At 45.0% G+C, this 13,837-nt stretch overlaps 1 long non-coding RNA gene across 2 annotated transcripts in view; it reads right to left on the bottom strand.

The window, feature by feature from the left end:
* The window catches only part of LOC142031602 (uncharacterized), a 76,725-nt gene that overhangs the window by 21,549 nt on the left and 41,339 nt on the right, over positions 1 to 13,837 (bottom strand). For both annotated transcript variants that reach the window (XR_012650573.1, XR_012650574.1), the window contains exons 3-4: positions 6,947 to 7,059; positions 6,002 to 6,143 (exon numbers count right to left, since the gene is read on the bottom strand). This is a non-coding gene — a long non-coding RNA (uncharacterized LOC142031602). The remainder of the gene's footprint in view (positions 1 to 6,001; positions 6,144 to 6,946; positions 7,060 to 13,837) is intronic.

The following is a 13,837-nucleotide window of genomic DNA, read 5'->3' as shown; positions in this document are numbered from 1 at the left end:
CATAGGGACAGTTTACCTTTATGGGGCCTTAACACTGGGAAAATATGGTGATAGCACTATGCACATGGAGCTTTTGCACAGCCGTTGAGGACAGAGCAACTACAACAGTGCTGGCAGCCCAAGCACACTGGCATGGGTTTGGGGAAAAGGAGGAGAGGTAGAGATTTGCCCCTGTCCTACAGAGGACCTTGGTACACCTCCAAAAAAAAGTTTGCATAGTTGCTCACACTTGGAAAAGCAAACGCAGGGGTGGGTTGTGCAAGGGGTTAGGACTCCACCAAGTCCTTGCTTGCAAGAGGGGAAAGACTTGAAAATCTCCACAAGGCACTTTTAGCACTTCCCATGACTTTCAACCCAAAGGGGAAAGCCCACATCTACCTTCTGGTTGGGAAACCTGCCCAAGGCTCCCGCTAACAAGTGTTTCTCGAGCATGACTTGTTTGCTATCGGCAGCAGAGCCCTTGGGAGTGTTCACTCAAGAAGAGCAACAGTAGGAGTTCATTAACTAGCTTTTGACACTTTGACAACAGAGTTGGATCCACCCAGCTGGCTGCTTTTCCACACTACTTGCACGTTTCCACCTGCTATGCTATGAAAACTATGAGAAAAATCTCATGTGTTTTCTTATGAGATTTTTCTTTTGAGAAAATGTGGGAACTGGTCCCATGCTGCCTCAGCTGAGAGAAGAGCATACAGAGGGTAAGCACTGAGAAGGACACAAACAGAGGATGGAGCAGTGAGCCCTGGGAACCAACCAGCACTGACGGAAAAGTATCCTGGAGAGGTATGGCTGCAAACTCCCTTAGTACTAATTTTTCTCTTTATATTTGATCTAAGCTCATTGCAACAAAAAACAGCACTGATGCTGAGGTGCTACCCCCACTATCGAATAATTCACGTGAATTATGATTTCATGTAGTATCTGATGGCTGTGTAGAAACACAAGTAATGACAATAAAATTCACTGTAAGCATGTTACAGAACATCACCCAACTTCTTCTGCAGAGCCCCAAAGACAGTCACAGTGCATACTCAGCAATGCTATCCCATTAAGTTATAACAAATTTGTGGGTTATATCTACTTATGTCTCCAGTTAAACTTCTGCCAACATCTCCTTCACCTTTTGCAGGTGCAGGAGCAGAGCAGACCATAGCAAACATCTTTGTTTATTTTCTAAAAAAACCTGCCATCACCCACCCATCACTGCCAGCCCAACAATTCACCCCATGGGTGAGGGAAGAAGGAAGCTGAGGCTGGGCTAAAATTGCTTATTAAGTCTGATTGTTTTCACCTTTGCTAGGAGGATATTTTAATGGAAATCAGATGGGGTGAGTCTGGGGACAGGAGTTCAGCTCAGAGAAGCAAGAGCTTCTCCCCCCCTGAGGCTGGCGACAGCTCAAGACCTCACAAAATCTTTATTGTTATCGTACCCTTCATATTGCAGCCCTGTTTGAATGCCCTCCTCAAGCTGAGGCCCCCAATTTGCACCAAATTGCACAAGCACACAGAAAGACATGTTCCCTGACAGCTCGCATATAGGAAACATATAAATATTGATCCATCAAAGCGATAATAGCATAAAAAAAAGCCTGGAATAGTTCATCCTTCATCGTGCTGGATACAGTAAAGAGGGACCTCTCGGTCAGACTCATGGCCAGCAGCAAACGGGACAGGCGAAGGAGCTCCAATGCTAAGGAGCATCTTTGACTTGCTTTCATACAGGTAAAAGGAGGATCAGCTGCCTGCCAAAAGCCATGTTTTGGGAGGGTGTCCCCGCCCCAAAGCATGCAGAGCTTGGGGGTTATGCTGAAAGGTCAATGAAAAGTTTGAGGTTTTAAAAATGGTGCATGATGTGCATGGGGTTGGTCTGGTTTTTTGAGGGTTTTGTTCAGCACAGGAAATTGAAGGTCTTTGTAAGAGTTAATAGGATATCACAGGGCTCTGGACAAAATCATGAGGACCAGCAATATTGTGGCTGGTCCAAGTAACTCAGGCCCTGCTAAGCCCCTCTCTCACAGGGGAAGGCTACAGATGGTAACACTGACTGTCATCCAACTTAAAATGGATATATATATTTATATATACATGGAAGAGAAATGTATATATATACAAATATATATATAAAATCACAGACCTATGGAACTCATTGCCACAATATTTTTAGATTTTATCCATATTCAAAGAAAGGATGGATATTTATGGTAAGACCTTAGTCATCCCAGCAAGGGATTTATCCATACTTCAGGGAGCATGTCAAGCTCCGTCCATCCAAAGGCAGGAAGAAATGTTATTTATTAATCACCACCATGGGGATTATTTCCACCTTCTCCTCGAGGCTACCAGCTGATGGCTGTAGGAAGCTGGACCAGGTGGACTGCAGCCACTTGATGGCCCCAACCAGATGCACTTCTGGGTTGCTTTCAGGCCCCAGGCCCTTCCTCAGCTCTGACCATCCACATTCTCCAGCCCCGCAGCCCACCAGATGGTGCTCTCGGTATTAGTTAATACTGAATTAATCTGTGCCTTTTCCTTCCACCAAGAAACTCCAGCACAGGTGGGGTGTGGAGAAACACCACTGAGAGCAACAGATTTCTGTGCTTTCCTAGAGCACCAGCCAGATCGCGTGACTTCATCCCAGGCATAACGTGGTCCAAAAACCAGAAACATGTTTTTGAAGCATCTGGAGGCAATGGTGGGTTACGGGTGCTAGCACGCACCTTCGAGCCCAAATGCAACACGTGGCCCTTTGGCTGCACCATGGTGTTGAGCCAAACCACTGGGAGAGATGGGAGAAGTCAAGTCAGTGGGGAATGTGAGCATGCCCTGATGCTCAGGAGACAATGTACCACATGCTAATGGACCTGTGAGCCCATTGGAAACCCTCTGGTGCATCGTTTCTTGAAGGCCTCCTCTATAGGACCAGCTTGAGTTTTTCTGGAGTGATGCACCGTGGTCAAGAGAGCTGGCTGGGACATTGGTGGACTTTGGTATTTCTGCTTGCTGGAGATATGAAACGTTTTCTATTTGAGGGCAAATGTTGTAATACCAGGGAGAGGTTACGCAGGGCTGTGGAGGGATCTCCATCACCCAGCTTGCACCGACATCCACCAGCTGTGAGTTTTGATGAACTCCGAGGTCCCTTTCAGCCTTCATTTCTCCCCAATTTTCTGCAAGAGGAATGTCTGCAGTTCCTCTGCCCTTTGCAGACTGCAATGTTCATAATTATATCAGGTCTGGAGAATTGGGCTAATGTTATAGGGCTGATCCTGAGGCTGTTTCTTTGGCCCAGCTGGATGGACTGCTTTCCTTCTGTGTTTCTGGCTTAATGAGGCTTTCTTTAATTTCTCCTTAATAAAACCCGGGGCAAAGGGGAACATTTAATGTGTAGTTAAATAAAAAACAGAAAGCATACCATACTGGCTGACTTCCTAAAAAGTAAGTGCATTTTTCTACAGTCATCCATAAGACATCAGCAACGAAATAAAACCTCAAGCACAGAAGCCTGACCACTAAGCAAACTGGCAGCTAAGTCTGCGGCTTTTGTTTTTCACCAATAATGTATTTTTATCACTGAGAAGCCGGAAAAGGGAGAGCATTAAAGGTTGCCTGCACGGGTACACGGGAGCGCTCTGGCTGCTTACGTCCTTAATGAGTTTTGCTGCCTCTGAGCAGAGCACAGGTAATAACAGATCATAAAGTCGGTTTACCACCCGAATTGCCAGTCTCTGAAGGTTACTAAAAGCCCATTGAAATAAGCATGGTCAGATCTGCCTGGCTGTTTTGAAATCACCACTTTCTTAATGGTTTAGTGGAAACCTGTGTTTCTCCCCTCATTGAAACGGGTGAAAATCAGGACCAGAACAAACAGAGCCAACCTGGTTTTGTCCAGGAGAAGAGTCTGGCCAAAATCACTTAAATTTGTCTGATGATGCTATTTGTTTGCTTTGTCCAGAGCTGTCCCATCAGCTCATTGACTAGTTATAAAACTTCCCTGGTTTATGAAAAATGTTTATAAAGCATCTCCATGTTGGACAGGGTTAATCCAGCCCCGGGATGTGTTTTTCAAGTGTCATGCCTGGAAAACCCTCTGGGACTCAGGGCCCCTTACCAGGTGGAAAGAGCCACCACTGTGTCCCAAGGGCTGAACTTCCCTGTGGTAAAGCAGGTGCCCTCCCAGGAGCAGGGTTGATGGAGGCTCTGGGGATAAACGGCCCCCAACTCCTCTTGCTCCCCCCTGCAGGAAACTGCCCAGAAGAGCCACGGATTTGATTAGTGAAAAAAATTCATCCCTCCTTTTCTTTTTAGGATATGCAGTGGTGCTGGAGAGGTCTCCAACAGACTTTATTACAGAAACCCTCTGATTATACCACTTTTCCAACCCAAAAGGGCCCGAGAAGGTGAACAATCTCTGTAAAAGGGAAAAAAGCCTCTGACACATTTGCTGCTGTGGTTTCAGTGCCATGTTTTACTGCCCCTCCACAGGACACGGAGAACATCACTTCCAAGCTTACCTTCCCCTGTCCCCCTGAGCTGGCATCACCGTCCCTGGCACAAGCATCTCCTTCAAACCTCCACCAAGACCAAAAAGTGTCTTTTCTGCTCAGCCTAGACCAGAGTTTCTCCTCTTTGACCCAGCCACTGAAAGAGGGGGAAGGATTGCACTGATTTCGTGGGTGTCCTGCCATGGCTGTGGATGTTACAGATTGCTTTGCCTCAGGGTTTCTCTGCTCCCTCATAGAGAAGCGGGGCACATCCCACACAAGGGAAAGCAGCATCACTGTGGCAAAGCTGATCCATCAATGTTCTCCTTCAAAATTTGGCCCCTGAGAATGGAGTGGCAAAATGCTGGGGATGCAATTGCTTAGGTGTGAGGTGTATGAAGCTCCATGAAGACTCATTAATAATTTTAAGAAACAAAATAAATCTGCTTGGAGCAGTCTATCTTTGGTCTTGAATTAACAGAGAAGTAGGAAGGCTACATGGTCCTAAGATGTAGCCAGAAGGGTGTATGCAGTGTCTGGCCTGAGGGTGGATGTGCAGCTAGTTAAGAACAAGATGTTAAAAGCACCAAGAGGTCAGTGACATTACAGGCTCAGGCTTGGACTTGCCCCAAAGGATGGTGCCCGCAGACTTGGACCACCTCTGCAGCATTCCATAGCGCTCTTGGTGTGGGGCAGAGTATGCACTTCTGCGCATTTTATTTAAGAACCATTCACCTTTTGCACAACCCAACTCCATCTTGTGCACATGCTTTTTCATTTACAGCCAAAAAGAGAAAAAAAGCTGCATTTCAATTGTTCATTTAGTGCTTTGATTTCTCTCCGTTTTCCTTGCCTTTGTCTGTGTGGGAATGTGCATTTGTGGGAACGTGCATTTGTGGGAACACATAATATATTTTAATGTTTTCTGCAGTTGTTTAGTGGGTCCCCTTCTGAAGCCTTACGGACCACCATGGGATGAGAAACTGGGATGGAAGATCCAGAGAGACAGCCTCGTGCAAATCCAGTGTCATCCCTTTGAAGTCCTTGGGGCTTCCATGGCAGCCAGAAGTAATTAGTGAGAGAAAGGGATTGTAAGAGCCGTGCTGGCTCGCCATCAGCGCTTCCCACTGACTTCGAACAAAGCAGAGCTGAGCCAATACCGAGCACTGTTGGAATTACGACACCAGACATCCAACCTATTTATTGAGCACACTGCGGGGCTTGGAGACAGCTCTCTGCAGCAGGACTCACACCATCAACCTTGCACTGCGCTAGTACCAAAATTACTTAGCCAAAATACACCAGACGTTCAGGTGCTGTGGTGAACTAGTCACACTGTCCCTCCTATGCCACCATCCCATCAAGTCATGGGTGGCTGTAAGCCCTAATTTCCTTAGCAGACCAAGTTCAAGGAAGACCAGCACAGCTACCAGCACAGGCAAGAATTACCAAGTGACTTTATGCAGCTCCTAGATTTACAGAGAAAGTCAGTACCAGATAAGCAAAATGCTCCTTCTTACCTTACTAAACTCTCGATCCGCCGAGTGCTCCCTCTGCCATGGGGTGCTGAGCCTCGGCAACTGGGACTGCTCCTCCATCTCGATTCAGGCAATGGCTCCTGCCGTATGATTTGGTATTTCTGCTTGCCATTTTCTCCCCGCTCTATAAAGCAAAGTGGGTAAAGTTAAAGACACCTGCCTATTGCTTAACTAGCCAGTTCTCCTGTGCCTTCCCCATTAATGGATGCTCCCCACAGTCGGAGATTTCACCTTCCCAAAGATGCGCCTGGGAAAATCCCTCCTCCACCACTGAACTGAGATCAGGTATGTAGGGTGGCTGGAGGAGATTACTTTGGGGATATTTTGGAAGAAAAGCAGGGAAGGAATTTTAGATTTTCAGCCTGGAAAGGTACAAGTACTCTTCCTGCTTTTTCCCTTCTAGGTATGTCTCTGACAAACATGTTCCTCCACCTCTTTCTTTTGCTATCTTGCCTTTTTTCCTCCCCTCTTGCTTTTTGTACACACACACACACACACACCTTCCCCCCATTATCTCTTAGCAAAGAGTTACTATTTTCCATGGCAAAGACTGTGGGCATCACCAAGGTCCGAAGGCACCTTGGGACGTCTCTAGTCCAACCTCCTGCTCAAAGCAGGGCCAGCCTCAAAGCTGGATCCCAAGTTTTGCATGTGGTTATGAACCCTGCGCTATAAAGATGAGCATAGATGTGACAGCAAGCTGCGTTTGGGGCAAACCGCTGAAATTCCCAGAGCAGTTTTTCAATAGTAAATCATGATTCATCCAAAACCATTTGACTTGCAGGAGAATTTTGATTTTGAAGGAGTTTGGACAGCAAAACCTCAGAAACATTTAAGTTTGAAACTAAAAGCTTGATTTCAGCTTTTTCATGTTGGTTATTCTACCCTTTCCTTTTGTTCTGACACCCATGTTTTGTACCACTTTACCTGGTGTTTAGACTGAAACGAAATGGTCTGCTTCAATAAGGTCGCTCCCATGTTTCTGACTCTACATTTCACAAGAACTTCCACTCAGTGGAACTTGGACTTTTCTTCCTCATCTGGAACAAAAGCAAACATAAAAACATCAGAAAGTTTCATTCCATGCAATGGGAATTTGACTTTCTGGACAGCTTTCGTTGCTGTCAAGAAGGGTGGCTGGCTGAGACAGCTCTTGAAAACTTTGGAAGTTCATACAAAGGCTCTAAGCTGGAAACGCGTCCCTCAGTCCTTGCATTGACTGCCAATATCGTGTGGATGGGATTTTTCAGGGTCCCCTCAAAGAACCGAATATACAGCTCCCAAGACGCCTGAGGTCTCTGGTTCTGCTAGGCTCCTTTTGAAGAGTCCTAGTCTTTTTTTCTTTTTTCTTTTTTCTTTTTTTTTTTAATTCTGCTTTAGATAACCAGAGTGGGCCTCTCACTCATGGGAAACATTGTTAAATGTGTCACCTCCCACCAAGAGAAGCAAAGAAGGGAGGAAAAAAGCCACATGAAGATATTAAAACATGAAACTGGAATGTCTACAAACTGCTCGGAGAGTTCATTCTTAATTCACATATTCCTATTTACTATTGAAAATGGCTGTTTAGCTTTTTATGGCATTGTAAGCAATCACTCTTGGTTTCTGCTTAGCCTCAGATGGATGGTTGCCCCATATGTCTCATGCTGTACATAAGTACGATGGAAAAAAAAGAGAGGGTATAGAAGTGAACAGACGTTTTTGGATGGCCACATCTGGTCCCCATGTGTAAGCCCAGCCTCATGGAAAGCCTGCTGACAGAGAATAGCTGCATGCTGTGGTTCTAGACAAGCTTCTTTTATAGATGTATTATATATATACATACACTTCCATTTTATATATATGTGTAAACATCTATATACACAGATAGATATTGAGCAAGAAAGAGCTTTCAGTATTTTCTTTTCTGACACTTGCAGAGCCCACTTGGCCAGATGTGGACCACTGGGCAGCACTGATTTATTGTGAAGCAAGGCTGCTGTTCCTATCATGCTGCCGGATGGCGAGAGGCTGGGGAGCAGACAGGAACTCTGAATATCCCCGAATTTGGCAGGGAGGGACCTGGGACAGAAAGCAGAACTGATGTGAAGTGTTGGATAGGTTTATGTGAACTTTCTAACCCGCATCCCTCTGCAGAGCACAGGTCCTGGGGATGGGTGAGATAAACACTTTGCCATCCAGCCAGATCCACCAGCCCATGCCCTGGCACCCAGAAAGCAGAGCTGGTGCCACTTTTTGGCCAGCAGTCTTCCCCGCTCCACTCCTTTGGAAAGAGGATGCCTGGAGATGCTTCCACTTAGTTTCAAAAACACCATCAGCATTTATACTCCTCCTTCTTTAAATCAAGACCTCCAATTCACTTAGAATTTTCCCCATATCTGCTTTTCAGCCATCTTGCTCTCATCTGCTGGGGAAATCCATGCCACCAGCTGTGAGTCCATTTTTTTAAGGCCACTTTAAGGCTGACACCCCTCTTCTTAAGGCCAGAAGCCTCTCCTTTCTCCATCTCCATGGCAGAGTTGGTGTCTTCTTTCCTTAGCACACCAGGACCCTGATCTCAACTGTGACAGAACAAATAATGCTGCTAGGATGTTATGGCTAATCAGCAGGACATCTTTAACCTATTATTAATTTGGACGGCAAACAAAATAAACAGGAACAAAACCAACTTGTCTCCTCACTCCAAACATTTGTCTCCCAAGGAACCCATCCATGCTCAATACGATATTAAGAAGGGAGCAAGCCATGAATGTGCAAGCACTGCTGATGACCTGGTGCTTTGCTGAATTAGGGCCAACAGCCTCCTAATATTAAATCCTTCTCAGAGGAGAGATAGCTGCTGGGACTGAAATACACTTGGACAGGATAAACTGGAGCACAAAATGGGCACTTGAAGGAATATTTTCTCTTGGCGAGACCATGGATTGTTCATTGCAAGGCCAAAAGGCATCCACATATTTCTGCAAATTGGAATTTTTGTGGCAGTCTGGGGAGGAGCAGGATAAAACACTTATTTCCCTTTTTGCTTTCAAGCTGGAGATGCGTGTCTGATGTCCCTGAGTCCTTCTGAACCCCGTCCTCGGGAGGCCTTCTGCATGGCCCCATCCAGTGACCCCTGCAGCAGAGAGAATTAATCCTCCCTGCCATGCAAGCGCACACAGCAAAACCCAATAAACCAGCCCTGAGCTAGCAATTACGTTTGGAAGAGCACATCAAGCACCGAGCCAAGTGATCTCAAGTGATGGAGCAGCCTCCAGCCCCCCAGGGCAGCTGACTCAGGAGCTATTTACACTCGCACTATCAAAAACATTTCATTTCATCCCCCAGTTCTCCAAACACTGTAGCTTGGAGGAGGCTCTCAGCCCTCCCTGTGGAGGGAGCAGCTCCTATGGATGCCATTAATCCTCACCCCAGCCTTTGGGGATAGCTAAAAGCATCGGCCTGAGCTCCTGTTTCCCCACTGCCATGCAACAGAACACACTGGGTACCTGCTACCCTGGGAGATATATTTTTTGGTGGGATAAGGATGCCTCAGCCCAGCTGCTGCCCTTTGCAAGGGCAGGGATCTCACCAATCTCTTGTTTTCCAAACCCAGAATGGGATGGGTGGAGGCACACACCAGCTCTTTGCAAGCCCAGGGGACAAACTGGTGTCTATCGAGACTCTCACATGGGAAAGAGGATGGAGAGAGAGTAGAAGAGGGGCTGGCAGTCAGAAAATAGTGGAAAAATTTTTAAAAATAGTGGAATTGGTGGAAAATATTACAGAACACCACCCACTTCCTTCCACAACCAGTGACTACAAGACTTTCTTCCCCATCTATCACATTAGCTGGGATTCTTATTCATCAACCCATCCTCGAACTGTGCAGCAATGTCTTGGGGCAGGATCCCTGGAGGACTGGGTCTGAGTGAGCTGTTTGCGATGTGCCCAGTGACTTGCTCCGACACAGCGATGGTTGCCTTACATTCGCATGCACTGAAGGGCCAGCCTGTCTGCAAGGCATTTTCTCCATCCCCAGCAGCTCTTTCATGCTCCTGAGCTAGTCTGCTACAGAAACTGGGTCAGGAATTCACATCAGTGAGGATGCAGGCTTACCCATCATCTGCTTTTTCGGAAGAACCCTGCTCACAGTACTTCTTTGTGCCATATTGGAGCAAAAGGGCCCAGGACTGATAACTGACCTGTTTTTCTCTGCTGGACAAAGATTGTCACATCTTCCTGTGAAAAGCTGCCACTTTGAGGCCCCGATTTAAACCAGAAACCTTTTTTTCCCTGCCCTGCTTTTTTAAAGGACCTGAAAATGATCTTTCAATAAGGCAGTGATAAATACTATTGAGTCTCGAATATGTGCATTAGAAGCTGTCATTTGTTGTAGAAACAAAGAAAAAAAATCCCAATACATGCTTAAAGCCTATATTTTCCCCCTAGCAAACCCCGGAATGTTTTTCAATATTTTCTTGAAGTTTCACAAGTCAAATCAGTCAAGGCTGAAATATTGTGGTTTTGCAGCATCTACTGATAGGGAACATGCTGTTTAAATAAGCCTGCTCACACTCGTAAGTGAGCAGCATGTATGAACTTCTGCTGGCTTTTTCCAGGGACAGGAGCATGGTTCAACAACAGCATTAAAGCAAACACTTCCTGAGTGTTTGCTCTTTTTTATGCTACAGAACACCATGTAAATGACCGAAAAAACCCCATGTTGTTAAGAAGCTACATAAGTATTACATTTTCTTTTCTTTAGATCATGCCATTACTCTTGCAGAAGGGGGAAATTTCTGTGGCTAAAATTGATAAGGAGAACCAGGGTTTGAATAAATGGTCCTTACACCCTTGAATGGATGCTGTGGACCCTCTGTGTGGGAGTGGAGGGATTTTTGGGGAGTTCATAAGAAATGGGCTTTGTTCATATGCAAATTTCTTTGCATTTCCCAAGGACACATGCAACTTTTTCCACTTTTCTCTAGCAGTAAGTTTGACTCAGCCGAAAGCAGAAGCAATTGGATTATGCCAAACATACATAGGAGTTGAAAAGATGTCAGATTTCCCCCTCAGTCTATGCCATGCACAAATATGGAAATTGGCAGTTTGCAAGATAGAGAAATTCCTGGGGATCATCCAAAATAAAAGTCATTTTCCCATTATAAGCAGACTGAAACTAGAGCTGCAGATCCAACCCTCTTAAAAAATGAGCTGCGGTTTGGATGAGACACACTGAATCTGGATCAGTTGACTCCCATTTTGATGTGGGAACCCAAATCAGATTGTTTTCATAATACTGTTTCAGATGTGGCTGAAAAACTCATGCAAGCAACAGATCTTCCAAAGTTTTCCTGCTTGCAAAATGGCTGCAAGTCCTGGTTTGAGCCAAGTATGAGTACCGCTAGCAAAATCTGTCAGCATCAAGTCTAGGACCATTTTTCAATGAAGTTACGAGCCTTTCTGAAACCTAACTCCCAACCAAACTACACCACGGCAGCTTTCCATAGCTTTCTTGGAGGCTAGCTCAAGCACAAAATTTTGCATCCTTTCGGAGAGATGGTTTTGGAGGCAAACATTTTCTTCGTCTGCTTGGCTCTCCTTCCAGTAACTGCTGCTAATTTTCCAGTCTGTTTTGCAAGCAGCAAAACGTTTCCCATTTGCAAAGTGAGCAAGTTTTAATTACTCCCATAATTTTGTATAGAAGAGCCAACCATGTTAATCAGATAATGAGAGCAATTGCTCTGAGTACCATACTCTCAAATACACAAGCCAGGGTGTGATCTCAAAAATAAACCTAAAGCACAATTTAGATTACATGAATGTGCCATAAAACAAAGGAAAATTTACTTCAGAACCTTCTCTCCAACTTTGGGTCTTACATACCCTCAGCTATAACCCCATTACCTCTCTTTCCTCCATCCCCAGCCCCCATCTCTGCAACAAGGACCTTTGCCAAATAATACTTCTAGCTATATCTGAAGGAGAAGGCATAAAAAGCCATAGTAATTCAAATAAAGGTTGGAAAGAATTTCCTTACAGGAAGAAGCTATCCCAGTTTGTCTTCCCTTCCTTTTGATTATACAGCTCAGATTAGGGTTAGTCAGGAAATTACATCGTCTTCACAGAAAAAAAAAAAAAAAGAAAACAAAAAAAGAAAACAGAAGAATATCAAGGAAAAGGAAATTTTTTCATTTCCTGCCAAAAAAAATCCCACAACTTTTTTGAGGTTTCAAAGGCTTGTTTACATTTCTTTCTTACTTTTTTTTTTTTGTAAAGTTTTACCATAACAAATACCACTTTGCACATGGTCCTTGTTTTTAAACAAAACATGGGCTGCTATAAGAACGTGCATATATTTTCTTCCAACTTAATATTTTAACATTGAAGATGGATGGATTCTGATGACAGAGCCACCAAAAGACAACATCTGCCCCATGATCTGCAGTAGATCCTGAACACTGTTGAGCAGACTATCTTGGCTCTGTGTGTTCATGACCAGAGGGAAGAATTTTTGGCTTTTATAGCAAAAGTTTATCCCTGGTGCCTTTTGATGAACAACTGACCTAGAGAAAAGCACATTTGCCACTGCAGTGTGTGACCTTTGGTTTTTCTAACCTGAAAAACAAGCAAGCTGAGCATCCTCTGAGCAAAGGTAAGCCTTTCTAGTTAATAAAGTAGGAAAAAGAGAAATCACTGTGAAACATGTTGTACCTAAACACAGAATCTATGATTCTATGATCAACCAATTGTCGGTCAGTCAGCACAGACAAACCTGTTTTTTTACCTCTGCTCCTGACAAAACTTGGTGGGGGAGAGGGAGAGGGCAGAGCTTTCTGACGGGCGGAGATGAAACGCAGCCAAATTATTTACTTCCAGTATTAGATTAACTGCACTATGGGAATGATGGGACCATGTGGTTAAAATACTTGCTTCAAAATGATTTATGGCTGGCTTTTGTAAGAAGATATTACAAGACAGGCTACACCATGCTCAGTTTAACTCAACCTATATTTTCTTAGCCCTGCCAATTCCCTGCAGTTTACACACATATATGATTTCTCTTTTGTACCAATGTGGCAAAAAAGCACATCAGCTGTGTGCTTCTGCAAACAGGATCTCTCAGCTCTCCATCACCCATACATAATACTTTGCAGCCATCACCCCCACAGGCCCATGAAACCTGCTCAGAGACGGTTATCCAAATCTTTATAGTAGAGGCAAGCCTGGACCCGGTTTTTGGGGCTGAACCTGCAGAGAGGCAGGACAAGCCCCCCGCAGAAAGTGAAACGAGGGCGAGCTGTCAGCACTGAGCTGGTGAAAGAATAAATCTTCCTTATGGAGATAATCCGATCAGCCTTGTCTGACAACACAAAGCCAAGGGTGGCATGCACAAGGCTGGCTGCACAGGGGAGAACCAGGAGCGGCAGTGACTGCAAACACAGCAAGGCTCATATGCAGCACCCATTCCTATTTTAGCAGGGGATCAGAGCTCAGTATAATCCTCCGATGGGACTATGCATGTTTGCCTTCAGACCTTTCCCTCCGGGCAGTAACCATTTGTATATCACAGTCTTGTTTACATCCAGCCTTAAATACATGCGCTGACACATCACAGGAATTAACTCCTGATGCGCAGCTGGCAAAGGGGATGCTTTTCACCCCCCCAAAATTGAAACCTCTCTTCTGGAGGTGGGGTATAGCACCAGCAAAAAAACCATTAAAATATATCTGAAATTTCTGGTGACACCATCACTTTTCCACATGTAGGGCAATGAATTTGTCTGACACAAACCACAACTCCCTTTAAGAGCAAGGTACACTTTCACTGCAAGC

Source organism: Buteo buteo, chromosome 5, assembly GCF_964188355.1.
Source record: "Buteo buteo chromosome 5, bButBut1.hap1.1, whole genome shotgun sequence".
Lineage (NCBI taxonomy): Eukaryota > Metazoa > Chordata > Aves > Accipitriformes > Accipitridae > Buteo > Buteo buteo.
Note: the sequence above shows the minus strand (reverse complement) of the source record. Positions and strands in the feature narration are given on the sequence as shown.